General features: G+C 41.4%; 1 protein-coding gene across 1 annotated transcript in view; it reads left to right on the top strand.

Annotated features, from left to right (window-relative positions):
- Nucleotides 1-7662: 7662 nt before the first annotated feature.
- LOC308288441 (CD151 antigen-like) overlaps nt 7663-16987 on the top strand; it is a 34769-nt gene continuing 25444 nt past the window's right edge. Inside the window, exon 1 of the mRNA XM_080729875.1 lies at nt 7663-7791. The gene's annotated coding sequence lies outside the window, so the exon portion shown is untranslated. The remainder of the gene's footprint in view (nt 7792-16987) is intronic.

Below are 16987 nucleotides of genomic sequence, written 5' to 3'. Positions count from 1 at the left end.
ATTAAAAAAATATTTATGGGGTGCCCTAAGACAAAAAAGTTTGGGAACCCCTGCATTAGGAGACACAGTTCTCAAACTTTTCCTGCCAAGGACCCACAAATTGATACATATTGGGCCCCGGATCCTTATCTATTGTCCCAGGGACCCCCAGAAGAGATTTGAGTTCAAAGATTCAAAATTATTCACAAAATGTACAAGCTCGCAGTATGGCACAAAGTGACTAGCTTGTAAATCTGCTATTGAATAGCCAAAATATAAAATATATGGATAAAGGGGTTAAAATGATTGTGACACTATATTAACAAATGTAGTTGGGGACCGCCTGGAACCCCCCCAAGGACCCCTGGGGGTCCCCAGACCCCACTTAGAGAACCAATGTTCGAATTAAGGGCCCTGAAGTGCCTTGAGGTCAAGTGTCACCCTTATACTCTGAATCTGAATCAGCTTCATTTAACATACATTATCGTCACTGTCGGGCAGAAACCTTGTATCTCCAAGTTTCAAATTTGTATGTTTTTTCATAAAGTAAACCCTGCTTCATCATACAAGACTGTCGCACAAGACAAGTGAAAACAGCCGATCTACAAGCACACAACGCCTCGCGCCGCGAGGCGTTGTGTGCTTGTAGATCGGCTGTTTTCACTAGTTTAAATCATTTTAAAAATGATGAATACAAAACAAAAGGTTTTGGACATACAAGGTTTGCACCCTACAACGACGTTATCCACCTATTTTGGTGAGGTTTGGACAAATTATCTGTGATTGTGTACACATCTGCACCAGGCAGATTATAGTCTGACTCTGAATTGTGTTATGCCACCAACCATCATGCACAGTTATTGTATTTGCAGAGCACCCTTGTGGTTGAGTTGAATGAAGTTTTCAGGGCATTAGTTTCAGGAAGGCAATTATGTAGAGAATATCCTGCAGATTTTGTGATGATTGGCTAAACTGTGTTTGACTTTGGTATATTTATGTGCTGAACCATGCACTTCTGAAATTAATGGGACGATATCTTCTAAACTAAATAAGATATCAAGCTGTGCAACACAACAGGTATTTAAAAAAGGCATTAAATCTAGTCAGACGGGCTTGAGGCAAATTTGTAGAGTGAGGACAGATGGATGCTTGCAGCAATTTTCATGCAAATTGGACTCACAGCATAGGGAGATATGATATTTCCTGACTTGACCTTTAAAACCCATTTAGGCCTGAACACATTATGACGCAATATTTTATGCTTTAAATATGCCGCGCTGCGAGCTTGTAGATCTGCTATTTTTGAAAAATCGTGAAAATTAGAATATTGACCCGATTCTCTAAGTGTCTTTTGAATCCTTCTAAGATTTTTGGAAAAAACCTATGTTTCTATGTCAGCAATCTGGCTATAGCCATCTTCAAAGAAAAGGTCCTTTTCACTCAACTGGAGCTCAGTTAGTCTGTTCTTGAGAGACTACTATGTCAGTGGTTCTCAAACCGTTTTCATGTGAAGGACCCCCAAAATGATATTTATTTGGCCACGGACCCCCATTTCAAAATATCTAATTCCAGGGACCACCCAGAAGAAAATTTTGAGTTACAAACATTCGCTCTAAAAATACAAATATTCAAAGATCTGCACACATTTTCATGACTTTTTCAAAAATAGCAGATCTACAAGCTCGCAGCGCGGCACTCGGTGCCGCGCTGTGAGCTTGTATATCTGCTATTTTTTAATATTTAAAGCATAAAATATCGCGTCATAATGTGTTCAGGCCTAAATGGGTTAATTATAGAACCCCATCAAGTCCACTGGGATCATATTTGTTGTAAAGCGAAGCACACAACTACCAATCACCGGTGAAAATGTCATCTCTACCATTTACCTCGTCTCGTGGGAATTTGTTAAACCGCAGAAGGAGAGAAATCAGCAGAAAAACAATAAGGTTTGCCCTTCAGGCCTGAATGTCTAATGAACCATAACTGCCTCCAATATAGAGCATACAGGACTTTTTTTCCAGCCTAGTTAAAAGTTGCATTCCACTAGCAAATTTAATCATTCCCTGCCGTTGTTAACTTTTGATTAAGCTCCTAGATTTGTCTACCAAGAAATAATCTTGTTTTGTTTTGGGTGTTTTTTTTTTGTTTTTGTTTTTTTTTTGCAGCAAATATATACAACTCCTTAAATTGCTCTCTTCACTGAAGTGAATTATATGAATGCAAAAACTCCCAAGGACATTCGAGTATGAAAAGTGGGTATAACGTTTTCACAAAGGTGCCAACTCCAGAATGCAGTCTGTTCCTTGGCAGAGTGGATTTGGGAGTTTTATGAGCTTTTTGTGAGCTAGTAGATTACATTTGAAAACGCGTGAAATGGTACTTTTTGCATAATGAGTACTTTTACTGTTGGTACTTTAAGTATATTTTGATGCCAATACTTTTGTACTTTTACTCATTGAATACCAGACAAACAGTACAAATGGAACCAGATGGACCTTTAAGGGTCCATTTGTTGCCCATGTGGCCCTATGTTGCCCTATCTTTTTTTTAATTACTTCAAAGTTTTTATCCCACAATTTTGCAACCCATTTTTCACCCAGTGCCAATAATGTAATCCTGGGCGCTACACTCCCTCTGCCAACCTGGGGAGAGCAACGGACTGACCTCGTGCTTCCTTCTATGCATGAGGAGTCCAGTGTTTTTTGTGAGGGTACCTACCCTAGGAGACACGGGGAGAACATGTGAACTCCACACAGAAAGGCCCTTTTGCCAACCCCACCTAGAGTATGGGCACTGATGACGCGGAGGAGAGAACACGCCCCAGTGCCCACACACCCTAATGCCCACAGCATGCCCTGTGGGAATTGAACCCAGGACCTTCTAGCTGTGAGGCTACAGCGCTACCGACTGTGCCAGGGCCACCGTGCCCCCACCCATGAGTTATCTAAACAATAGAAGACAGTCCACTACGTTGTGCCAACAACAGAGTGGTATAAGCGAGTCTTCTCAGGCCTTGCTGTGACCAGGCTTACTATCCAAGCTTTTCATGGCGACCCCAGGTGGATCCTATTATGACCCCAGGCCAGTGCCAGGCTGCACGGCTGCATGGAGACACACTATTCATAGCACAGATTAAGACCAGTTATTACACGGTGCTCCCTCTCACAGGCAGCACAACGGCACCGAGTTATATATAGCCTTATAGCCTACTGACCCATGATAGATCATACATAATATATCTTTGCCATGTGTATGTATAAATATATTGGTTTACCCATGATTTATTTTCTTTAAAGACAAGCATTTCTTATCTGCCAAAGAGACAAGCCTCTTTGGCAGATGCTCATGACAAGAGCATCAAGGGTAAATACCAGAGGGGACTATATCGTACCATTCAGACCTGGCGTGTTTGGTGTAACAGTCTTCTCTGTTAGAGAGACCAATTCAACCTGAAGAGATGGCTTAAGGCAAACCACATTAATTTGTAATCATGCATCAGCTCTATAGTCACTGGTGTCATTTCTCATACTATTTTGTAATACTATGTGTTAACTTGGAATTGAGTACAAAAGTACCGCAATGCAAACAATCCATTGTGCTTGGTTTAAATACTTTTACTAGATCTTGTATCTGAACTGTACTGTCCTGTACTTTTTCCTATGCAAACTTCTAATAAAGTAATCAATCAATCAATCAATCAATCAATCAATCAATCAATCAATCAATCAATGAATCAATCGGAGCGCCCACTGGCCTACTGGTCCAGGCGCATACCACTTAGGCATTGCCACATAGGCATGGATGCATGTCGGCGTCGCCGGTTCGATTCCCGATCCGGACAACCTTTGCCGCGTGTCACTCCCCATCTCTCCCCCCATTTCCTGTCAGTCTACTGTCCTATCAATAAAGACATAAAAGACCAAAAATAAATAAAAATCAATCAATCATGTTTACTTGTCTTGTACTGTATACTGTATTGTAAGTCTGTTTTTGTATGGATAAGACCACTTTTTTACCAGCCTGCACAGGGACTACAGATGAAAATGAGCTTCTGGCTAATTTAAAACTCTGGCTCATTTACATGGATGTGAAGACTGACATGTTGGTTAATGTGCACTGTCCCTGGTAAATAAATACAAACAAACAAACAAACAAACAAACAAACAAACAAACAAACAAACAAACAAACAAACAAATAATTTCAGGATGAAGCCCTTAAAGGAGTAGTTCACCCCAAAATGACTCTTTTTCTATTGATTACACATCCATGGAGACTTGAGTAGAATAATATTTTTGGTACAGTATTTGTTGCATTCCTAAGACAATAATCAAATATTTGTCGTAGGAATGTGACAAATACCAAAATATATTATTGAATTCAAGTCTCCATGGCATGAGTATAATCAATAGGGGAAAAAGGCCACTTTGGGGGTGAACTACTCCTTTAAGGCCCAACCCCTTCTTCTTTTACACTTACACTCAACCATAAACAACTTGAACCCCAGCATTCACATTCTGGGGGGAACAATAGCCCAAAATAGCAGATCTACAATAGCTCACACATGGGCTATTTTTGGTTAGAGATTTGGTGTAGAGGGGGAAAGTACATGCAGAGACAACTCAGGTACAGTTTAGGCCTACTAAAGTCTCGGGGGTATAGTGGTTCAAGTTCAAAGCAAAATCTATTCGTTTATTTATCTGTCAAATATTAAATGTATTATTTGAAAATAAATGACTAAACAAAAACGTATAATTTGCAGTAGAGCCAGTATAGTACAATATACCGTGCCACAGACGAGGGGTAATTAAGCCTGGCCAACTTAATCCTATTAAGCCATCTAATGCTGCAACAAAACAACAACACTACAACTACAGACAAAACACAACATTATGAGTACCTGGGACTGCCAGTGAAATGAAGAATAACACAGTCTTGAAGTCTATATTCTAGTTGCACACATGCACATCCAAAGTTCACAGAATAATGTGTAGGCTACGCGTGTGCGCCTGTCCAAGATGTTAAATCACTGTGACTGCACTGACCTGCTGTGTGCTGGAACAGACTGCGTCCCGTAACGTCTCTAATAGACAGGCACGTCACTTTTCCCCCTCATTCCTTTTTTTGTGGTATTTTTCAGAGGTGGAAAAAGTACTCAAATGTTTTTATTTAAGTAAAGGTATCGATACTGCAATGTAGAAGTAGGCTACGCTGTCACAAGTAGGCCTACAAGCATGGAATTCAAAATGTACTTGAGTAAAAGTACAAAGCCAGGTGCCAATACCTTCGATCAAAATATAGGCCTACTTAAAGTAGCTACAAGTAGTCCCTGCAGAATGTCCCATGTCAAGTTTTCATATGTATACAAATCTTTTGAAAATAGCAGATCTACAAACTCAGGTTTTGTAATTATCAAAATCTACAAAGTGCCTATAGTAGTATCTAAAGTTTTCATATAAATGTAATGGAGTAAAAGTACAATATTTGGATCCAAGATGTAGTGGAGCAGTAGAAGTAAAGGTATTGGAAATTGGAAATACTCAAGTAAAGTACAAATAACTCAAAATGTTATTTAAGTACAGTACTTAAGGTATTTTTGTATTTTCTACATTATCTTAATGCAGTGGTTTGCTCAAACCTTTTAATGTCAAGGACCCCCAGTTTGGTATGCCGTCAAATTTAGACTACCACGGACCCCCAATGCCCATAACTCTGAGAGTTATGTCAGTCAATACTCCATAATCTACGGGCCCTTTGGTTCCATTTGTACACTTATACCTTTTAATTTTTGGTTCCTACCTATCACTCATTTTGCTGGGGACTCCTTGGAACCCCCTGGATCCCCTTCAATGACCCCTGGGGGTCCCCGCACTTAGCCCACTTTGATGAATGCAGCGCTGTCCGTAGGTCTAAAACAGTGGTCTTCTACAGGCGGTCCGGGACCCCTAGGGGGTCCTCAGAGTTAGCCTACTACAGGGGGTCCTCCTTATCTTTGTGTGAGATTTTTTTTCTCATTTTATTATAATAACCACTTGAACGTCCATATTCTGAGAACTGAAAGTTCAGATTTATTAAGTATAGGCCTATGAGTGGTTAAATATCTGAAAACACAAATTGACAGGAATCCAAAATACACTGATGCTTGTTTGTGCTGTCAAACGATGAAACTATAAGGAATCTATGAAAAGGTGATGGGAGTCCGGGTCCCTGCTTCAGCTCTTTCTCAACTAGGGTTCCTTGGCCTGAAAACGTCGAAGACCCCTGGTCTAAAGAAAAGTGCATAAATGATGATCCAGACCCATTATGTACAAACAATTCTGTGCACTGCTGAATATGTGAGGCAAGGGCTTTAGAGGACTATTGATGGACGTGGGTTAAATGGACTTGGGCCTTCAGACAGTCACAGGACAAAAGCAACTGTGGTTTTACTTGAAACATTACGGTAATGCTTCCAGGAAGGATGTTTGGAACCAAAGCGACATCTAGTGGTTGAAACGTATCACTGCCATAAACAAAACCACTAAACAGCCTGAGCCAATGATAGATTCCATCTACAAAACAAAACAAAACTCTGCTTGATAAAAAAAAAAACATGATATTATATTTTACAAACATGTTTTGTGAATGTCACAGACATAATGTTCAGTATCTGCAGGGTCTGCAGCCAGGCAAACATATCACAGCCTTCTTCTGTGAGCAGCAGAACAGATATTGACATGAAAACATTCAGTGTGTGAACCTCCCCCTGTGACCTTTAGTGACCTTTATACAACACCATTACAAACAGTGCTGGGAGAAGTACTCTGATTTATTGACATGATATAAAAGTAAATACCACATTGAAAACACAGTTACCGGTACAAGTAACATCGTTTTACATTTTGTGTAGTAGCTTAAGCTTCAAAATGAATGGAATCAAAACATAGGCTACCTGCAGTAGCAGTATTCATTATTCATATTATTAGGCTACATTGTAATAAGTAGTCTAGTGCATTATGTCTTCAGTCTTCGTGACTTTAATGTTGAAGCTGGTAAAATAAAAGTGGGGCTGGTGTTAATGACTATAGGATATTAGTGCTGTTGTTGGGTAATCATGTATCATCTTATATGTTGTGTATTAATACTAAATCTCTAAAAGTATCTAGTACGTTACTATTACTAAAGCTTTCAAGTAGTGGAGTAAGAAGATCAATATTTGTCTCTGAGATGTAGTGGAGTAGAATGTGCTGCTTTTAGGTAGTGTGGGGTGGGGGGGGGGGGGTGTACAGTCATACATACAGCATCACAATAATCTTAACCACTTTATCCAATTATTTGTCGGCTTTTCAAAAAGTAGCAGATCAACTTGTAGAAACAAGTTTTATATTTGTTGAGGTGTTTGGATCATTTAAAACAAATCTTCTCCTCTGAGGGTCCCTGCATGGCTGCACTCCTGGCACAGAACATTTTCAGATGGGGGGTCCGCGATCGCGACCATATGCATATCAATTTGTGCCATCTTCTGGGTCCTTGACTTTGAGAAGCACTGCTTTAGTGCTCTAAGGCCTGTATAATGTGCAAACGAGCATGGATTCACAAAGCCATCGCCCCGGGACAGAGAAGGTGCTTGCTTGTGTGTTCTCATGGGGTGGAGTCTCATACACTACACACAGCCCACGTAGCTGCCTCTCTCTCTCCTCTGTTCTTCTAACGCGCTTTGCTTTGCCTACACACACTTTCTTTCATTCCAGCCAATGAATCCGGAATGAAAAGCATCGTTTAAGTTCATTCGCAGACCATTGGATCCACCAGATCACCAGATCACCAAGCAGCAGGTACGTCCAGACGGCATAGGAAGTGATTGATGTCGAAGCAGCTCGATACTTTGTAGCTGCTTTATCGTTGTGTCGGGGCCGACCGGCCAAACAGAGGACATTGTCGTCCTCTTGTTTGTTTTATTAGTCAACATTCGTAACAACGTTATTACGATGTAACAAGAACAACCTCGTCTTCTTCGCACGCGGATCAGTTTAGTTAAAGCCGCGGTTTGTTTTTTTCTCGACTTGAATAAACCAGCCTTTCAGAGGCTTTCTATCTGCAGTGAATGTACAGGCAGCAGTAAAACCGTAAAGGGCCAGATTCTACAGTCAGTCATTCCACACGTTCTTCCCCCCGCAGGGCAGGCACTGGCAGAGGCCGGGTTGAATTGATAACAGATAAGAAATGTCTGTGCTGGAGTTATTCACGAGGTTTGGTTTTACCTGGTTTTGGTTATGTCTAAGCTAGTGTGTTGAGTTTTATTTTTCTCTCCTCCCCGTGTTTAGGGGATGGTGGTGTAGTGCCGGTGATACCACCCTAGCAGTGGTGGGAAAAGTACAAGTAAAATACAAGCAAAAGTCTGGAATTCAAAATTGACTTGAGTAAAAGTAGGCCTACAAAAAGGTATTGGGATCAAAATGTACTTCAAGTAGCCTAGGTAGAAGTAAAAGTAAAGGTATTGGAAATTGGAAATACTCAAGTAAAGTACAAATACCTAAAAATTGTACTACAGTATCAGTAAATGTACTTGGTTACTTTCCACCACGGATGTCTCTGCTGTCTCCCTGCCCCGAAATATAGTGTTGTTCCCAGGGTCCACCCTATAGCTCTGGTGGTCCGTATAGCGTTGCTATGGACCAGAGCTAGGTCCATCCTAACCCTATACATTGGTTCTCAAACTTTGACATTTCAAGGTCTCCCCTTAACTCTGGCAGTGTACAAATGGAACCAAATGGACCCGTCAGGGTTCATTTGGTTCCATTTGTACGCTGTCAGAGTTACAGATGTGTATGGGTCAAGTCCCTGGAATCCACTTTGAGAACCACTTCCCTTACAGACCATTCTCAAACAATTTAGTTTCAAGAAAGTTAACTCTGAGAGTGTACTGTACAGTGTACTGTACAGTGTAGCCTATCATTGAACCGATCTGATCCCTTTGGCTCTATTTTGAACATGATTGTCTATGTCTTCTAGTTGCATACCGGCAAGGTTCTATTATGGTTCTTACACAGTAAACTAACAATCATTTAAGCCCATGCAACCCCCTCAAGACCCCTGGGGGTGCCCACACCCCTACTTAGAACACCCAATGTAATAAATGTAGGACATGTAGGCTATTGTTGTGTTAATATCTTTTACTATGATGATGAATTGAATACATAGGAGCACAATGGAAGTCCCCAGGACTTTATTGTGTTATCCTTAATAGCCTTAATGTCTGACTTAAGTCATGCTGTTTACATTTCTGACTAATAAAGTATTCAATCAATCAATCAAACCCTGGTGACATAGGAACAATCCCACTAGGGTCTAAGCATGAGACTGATAGTTGAGAGAGTTCAAAACAAAAACAAAATAAAACAGTGTATTCCCATGTTTAGTTTGAATGAGGGATATATGACATGACAACTGGATCACACTTTGTTTTTGTATCCACAGAGGAATGAGAACCAGTAGACATGCTTATTCATTTGGAGGATTTTTTTGAATCTGGATTGACAGAATCTTGTTCACAAAGTCAGTGTGTGTGTGTGTGTGTGTTTGTATGTCATGTTTAACCATTTAAACCCTATAGTTAACCACAGGGCTCTAACTAGGCCCACTCCTGCTTTAGCTCTACAGCAAATATCTTTGGTGAAAAGTGAGCTTATAGATCGTTTATGTTTCCCCCACAATAGGGGATGAGTTCATGTGGTTAATGTTCATGATGTCCTATAGAGAGCCCGGTCACAGCTCCACTCAGAGAACCTGGCAATAGGTTAGACAAATCTGGTGGTTTTTTGGTGTGATTGCAGATCTGATACCATGAAAAATGGCAACGAGAAATAAGAACAGCAATTTACAAATTTAATTTAGCTCTTAATCCAGAGCCACTTACAGCAAGCAAGGACAACATAGCATACTGTACATCAATTAATGAGGCGAGACAGTGTAGTGCCTCAGGATCATAGCCTAATGTAAACCAAGAACCAAGTGCTCCATCTAGCTCTGTAAATGTCATTAATAATTTAACCCTATTAAAGTACATTTCAGTGTGATTGTCCCTGTGTCCCCACTCTGCAGTAATGAGAGATTGAGCCAAGTTATAATAAAGCATTGTGTCATAATTACATCATCATAACACAAAGGAGTGCTTTGTACCCCCCCACCCACCCACCTGCAGCTTCCAATACGGTGACACACATCATAATAACACAGTTTATTTATAGGGCAGTGACACGTCCAGGTGCACATCTTCCATTTGGTAGAGGATGGATCGTGGGAACAGTCACTGTTAGGCAGAAACCTTGTATCTCCGAGTTTCATATGTGTATGATGAAGCCCTGCTTCATCATACAAGGCTGCCACACAAGACTAGTGAAAATAGCAGATCTACAAGCACACAACGCGCCTCGTGGTGCGAGGCGTTGCTTGTAGATCGGCTATTTTCACTAGTTTAAATCATTTTTAAAATGATGAATGCAAAACGAACGGTTTTGAACATACAAGGTTTCCACCACGACAACGACCATATCCTCACTCACTGTCTGTCTGTCCGGTGGAAACCAAAACTGTTACTGTTGAGGAAATAGAGAAACAGAACCAGTGTTACAATGGACCCATTGTTGGTATTCGGTCACAAGCTCTTGTTTAATACTTGTCATTGGTTTAATATTTATAAAATCCACTGGCACACTTTAACCACTTTCAAGCGGCCCTCTCTATTTTTGGCATTTGAGTGCAGTATTATTCTAAATTCTTCACCATCATCTTCAACATACCGTAGCATTTTTTGAATTACAGGGAATTCAGTAATTGAGAGAAGTGACAATATTACAATTAACACAAACATTAGAAGAAAGGAAGAAGCAATGAGGCAAAGTTAACAAGTTCTTGTTGCAAATAAAATTCAGGTGTATTAAAACGGCAATATGTTTAGAATTATAAATAGGACTTTTAAATGTGACAGATTTTTAGCAAGAATAGACAGACAACATCCTTTGCCTCTTGTTGATGGTTGCAATAATGTTGATGTGTGTGGAACAGTTGACTTACTCTGAAAAACACTGAACATTTTGTTGTTCAGTTCAGGCAATGTGCCAATCAGGTTTAGCTGGGGGACTGACTCAACACTGTCATCTGTCCGACAGGTGGTCTGGTCTGAGCAGTCTTGTTAGAAAAATAAAATAAAAAAATAACCTTGAGTGAAGAATGAGACGTTCCCAAAATAACTAGATAGTAAGCCGGCTGATTGTGTCAGTGGGACAAAACAGGCCATGACCTTAATAATAATGTAATACTTTCAAACATTTACAGCGAAAATACAATCACATACAATTACTACTAGGTAACAGACAGCTCTAAGTGGCACGGTCACACCACATTTTTATTCTACCTATGAGGGTGGATTTTGCCAATGCATTTCAATGTAAATTTGAGGATTTCTGCAAAAAGCCACTCCCACTGAAATGCATTGGCAAAATACCCTCAAAGGTAGAATTAAAGCTTAGTGTGACTGTACCCTAAAGACTGTTAAGTGTGTGTGTGTGTGTGTGTGTGTGTGTGTGTGTGTGTGTGTGTGTGTGTGTGTGTGTGTGTGTGTGTGTGTGTGTGTGTGTGTGTGTGTGTGTGTTGTGCGTGTGTGTGCGTGTGTGTGCGTGCGTGCGTGTGTGTGTGGTTTTCATTAAACTTGTGTCAACTGGTTATCTTTTGGTGTTGTGGTGGGAAATGTCCCTTTGTTTAATCAGCGTGTTGCTTGTCTTCTTAACTCAGCTGTGCTTTGTCAAGACCTAAACAGTCGTGTCAATAAAGCCTTGTTTGAATTGAATTGACAGGCCTACACTAAAAGCACCCTCACAGCAGATGGTCAGCAGACACAGAGCATCTTAAACACACACCCAATGTAGGCACACACACACACACACACACACACACACACACACACACACACACACACACACACACACACACACACACACACACACGCACACACACACACACACACACACACACACACACACACATACACGACGCGCATGCACGCACACTCAGTCTCGCGTGCACAGACTGCACACGCATGCGTACACAGACTGCACACGCATGCGTACACAGGCATGCGTACACACAACACATTTCAATTTAGTTAATGTAATTAACCTTCAATTTATTAGCTTGATAATTCATTCATTTATTTCCCTACTTTTGCTATTTTTGAATTTGAATCCTGGACCTGAAAAGACTTATGAGGTTTCATCATATCACCCTGTATTAATGTTGTCTGTTTTTTCTTTTTATTATATCTCTGTAATGATTTATGGTATATAGGCCTACTACCGAAGAGCTCAAGGAGTCTGGCATGCAGCAAATTACTCTCCATTGATATCAAGGGCATAGCATAAATCCATACCAATAAATAAGTAAACATTCCTAGATGGTCGTATTGATTCTCCGTTCTTCTGGACATTGAGTGGGCCATCTAGAACCATTACAGACCAGATGGCCATGAAATCCCCTTTATATTGGAACCAGGACCACATGTAACTACCAGGGCTCATCGCCATGCTGCTTTTGGTGAACATTTCTGTCAACATTTTATTTTGAGCGGACAATAATATTACCAGAAACACATAAAAAGCTAGCCCTGAATGACCATAACAGGTCTGTAACTCTGAGAGTGTACAAATGAAACCAAATGGACCCTTACGTGTCCATTTGGTTCCATCTGCACAGTTTCACATGTGCCAATAGTGTCGTAGTAAATCAGTGATGTCATACATATTCTGAAGAAAACCAGGAGGCTTGATATTAAGTCATTATTGGGGTGTTATGATAAAAATAAGAACATTATCATGGTGTGTAAAAAAGAAAATCCAAAATTTTGCCACGCACAAGACAGGTCTTTGACCCGGACACATTTATCCTTGTACGCAGGGCAGGAATTTCAGGGAGGCCATGAAGGCCATGGCCGTCGTTGCCCCTCAGTTTGGCCTTGTGCCCCTCAAACCAATGGCATGACCTGAGGCCACAGTGGCCTTAATGCCCCAGCTGACTATACCACTTTCTCCTCTGTCTCTGTCTTGTCAATGTAGACACCAGTGTATCTTTCTTGTCATGTAGACCAGTGTCTTTTGTTGAGTCCACATTTTTTAAAAGCATCTTTGATTGGTGCAGGGCTGAGCATGGATTAGATTGTAAATACCAATTTATTTATTTCACAGCAGACATATTACATTTAAAATCATCCTTCACCCTTAAATTCAATTATTTCAATAGACTAAAATCTTGTTTTATTTGATGGCCTTCCTGCCCTGGCAACACCAAAGGCCAAGTGGCCTTGCCCCTAAAAATGACGAAATTCCAGGCCTGGCTGTACGTACATATTGGTGATCCCTAGTAACTACAGTCGTTCACATTATCGTCCGCGGCACCACTGTAACCCAAAACTCATTCTGGCTCCGACATGTTATGACCAGCCGCGGTCGTTCTTCGGGGCCAATTTCTTTCATTTTTTGCCCTGATGAAATTAATCTGATTTATGATTCATTTTGATTAGCACTGATTGAATCATGCAGATTTATGTCTATGTTATGTTTGTTTTCTCCCACAAGGCAGACCATTTCTGATACGCACAAACAAACCCAATAAGGACGGTGAGCTCATCAAAACTCATCGTCCCCCAAAATACCGAAGGCGGATCCTTTTCCGTTTACGGGCAGCTGTAGAAATGAAATGATAGCCCATGACGGAATGGAATATTCTGGGCGGTAATAGAAGCACCACAGTCTGGTGGTACCACGCAGCGGTTGTTCCCAAACGGTGTGCCAAGACACACCGGCGTGCCAAGGAGACCCACGCTGTGCCCTGAGACAAGACCAGGTGTGCCTTGTGGATTCTGAGACAAGTACAACCACCCATTTTTATTTGTATTTATGTTAATATTGTGTTCTTGTGTTTAGAGCGGTCGTTCCAAACGTTTCCATTCGAGATCAAAAAGAGAGTTCCGTAACTAGTGAAAACAACAGATCTACAAGCGTACAAGGCTTATATTCAAAGATTTGCATACATTTTCACAGCTTTTAAAAAATAGCAGATCTACAAGCTTGCCGTGCTGTGAGCTTGTATGCTATTTTTCAATAGCTAAAGTATAAAATAATTAAGGCCCCTCCACCAGGGCCCCTAGTAACTCAGTCCCACTACCCCCCCCTTGTGACGCCCCTGATACCTGGTACGACCTACGTGTGTGTGTGTGTGTGTGTGTGTGTGTGTGTGTGTGTGTGTGTGTGTGTGTGTGTGTGTGTGTGTGTGTGTGTGTGTGTGTGTGTGTGTGTGTGTGTGTGTGGGAAGGAGCGGAACAGAGGGTACAAAGGTTAGAATTTGATAAGGTAAGAGACCTGAGCGGGCGAGTCTGAACAGGACAGACAGGACAGGGTAGACATGGTAGAAAGGAGAGGAAAGGGGTCTGCTATCACTGTTGCCATGATGTGTGCTTATTATAAGCGACTTTGGGCTTGTTTTACTGTAAAGCTGCTTGTAAATAATTCATATTGATTATTTATTTTAGGCTTGTTTCTAAAGTGTAGTTGCTTATTTGGGGCTTGTTTCTTAATGTTTCTTTTTTAAACCATCGGTTCTCAAACATTTTCAAATCCAGGATCCCCAAATTATTTTCAATATGTTTTTTATAGAAAATAGCGAAGTGCTCATGTGGCCTATTATAGTCGCTTCTTCTGGCCTTGTTTTCAAAGACCTGGTTGCCTATTTCTCTCACGAAATCTGGCAACCCTGGCTACCACCTTATGTTCTGAGAGCTCAGTTAATCTACTGTACCCACAAATTAAAATGTTTTAGCCATTGTTTATTCTGAAATCTGATCCCTACAGTAGTACTCCCCCCCCCCCTCTCTCTTAGTTGACCAGACTCCCCCAGGCGTGATCTATCTCTTCACAGATCTACAAGCTCACAGCGCCGCTGCGTTGCGACACGTTGTGAGCTTGTTGACCTGCTATGTTGTGCCAAAACGTCACTCCAGAATAGAAACGCCATAGGGTGCATGTCGTCATTAAATTACGTCATAATTCACACAATACATAGGCCTACCTTATTTACGTTAGGCTCCATGCATACACATAATATAGTACATATTTATACCTGTGTATGATACATTCTACAACACACTGAGTGTGTGTTACTTCATCAGTGTGAAGCCAGATGTAAACTCCTGCCAGCAAGAGAGGATTATAGATAAATTGAGTTTAAGATCGACGTTCTAAAGGCCTTTGGCTAACATCTAACCCCCACCCACCCACACACACACACACACACCCCCACCCACACCCACACACCCACACCCACACACACACGCGCACACACACACACACACACACACACACACACACACACACACACACACACACACACACACACACACACACACACACACACACACACACAGGAAAAAGACATGGGGTTACTGTATGTTGATCCACATGGGAACGGCGTGGCTCCAATGTGAATCTCAGGCTACATAGATAAGTCATCTCTGACACCTCGTCGCTGTCGGGCAGAGACCTCTCCATATGTTTTACCTTCTTGTGTAAAAAAATGAACACCCTCCGTGATCTTACAACAGCATCACACGAACGCATCACAAGTCGCAGATCTACAAGCTCTAAATGTGATTGAATCCTGAGGTTTCCATCCGACAGATATCTCCAAATGTAGGCTAGCTAGGCAATGCTTTCGGCCTCATCAGAGTCCCACTGACTTCCATTATACAAATGATAAAACACACAGTAGCCTATGTGAAGATTTTCATTCATTTGGTGCTGCTGACAGACAGGTTCGGGGCTTTGTGCGATTAGCTCCAGACACAGACAGACACACAGAGCTAGACTCCTGCAGAGCCCTAGGGCAGGCCCAGTCAACCACTCTAAGTATACTGTACTGTATATACCGTAGATAGGGTTTAAAGTGGTTTAACTATCATTCTCAGTGTTTAAGAAACATCGTCACTGTCGGGCAGAAACCTCGTATCTCCAAGTTTCAAATGTGTATGTTTTTTCGTAAAGTAAAGCCCTGCTTCATCATACAAGGCTGTTGCACAAAACTAGTGAAAATAGCAGATCTACAAGCACACAACGCCTCGCGTTGCGAGGCGTTGTGTGCTTGTAGATCGACTATCTTCACTAGTTTAAATCATCTTTAAAATCATAATTACAAAACGAACGGTTTGGACATACAAGGTTTCTACCCGACAACAACGACACACTGCATGAAATACCCCCTGGGTTGAGTGTGTGTGTGTGTGTGTGTGTGTGTGTGTGTGTGTGTGTGTGTGTGTGTGTGTGTGTGTGTGTGTGTGTGTGCGCGCGCGTGCGTGCGTGCGTGTGTGCCAGACGTTAGTGAAGCCACTGCTTAACATTCCAAGCCGTTGGCACAGCGATCTCCTACTTATGCTAAGTCATGTATTCCTCTGAATAAACATGTACAGCAACATAATACATAATACAACACATGGCCCTTTGACTCACACTGACTATGTGATCTCATGTCTTTCTTTACACCCAGAGGGCGTTAGTTTATTTCCCTGAAATATCTGATCTTAGACACAGATGTCTGAGTATCGTCCTTTATGCCAGACTGTGAACCTGAGTCATAAGCTGGTGACATGTTTCAACAGCTACGTTAAACGTGATCCACGTGGTTGGGTGGTGATGTGGGTGCTCGGACAAACTCTCACTGACGTATGGCCATATTTGCGCCAGCCAGGCCCATGTTAGGAACTGATGGCACTCCCTGTGTTGGGTATTTACAACATACATTTACACCAGGGTCTTCAACGTTTTCAGGCCAAGGACCCCTTAACTGAGAGGGAGATAAAGCAGGGACCCCCTACTACATATTGCATACAATTGATTGACAATAAGTTGTCGCAGATTTTCATTGATTTCATAGATAGATTCGTAGACTTGTTTGACAGCTTTGTCATCAGTCTAAGTTGGATTTGTGTCGCAT

This window comes from Nannobrachium achirus (genome assembly GCF_963921795.1).
Source record: "Nannobrachium achirus genome assembly, chromosome: 7".
NCBI lineage: Eukaryota > Metazoa > Chordata > Actinopteri > Myctophiformes > Myctophidae > Nannobrachium > Nannobrachium achirus.
The sequence above is the reverse complement of the archived record's forward strand: the minus strand, read 5'-3'. Positions and strand labels throughout refer to the sequence as shown.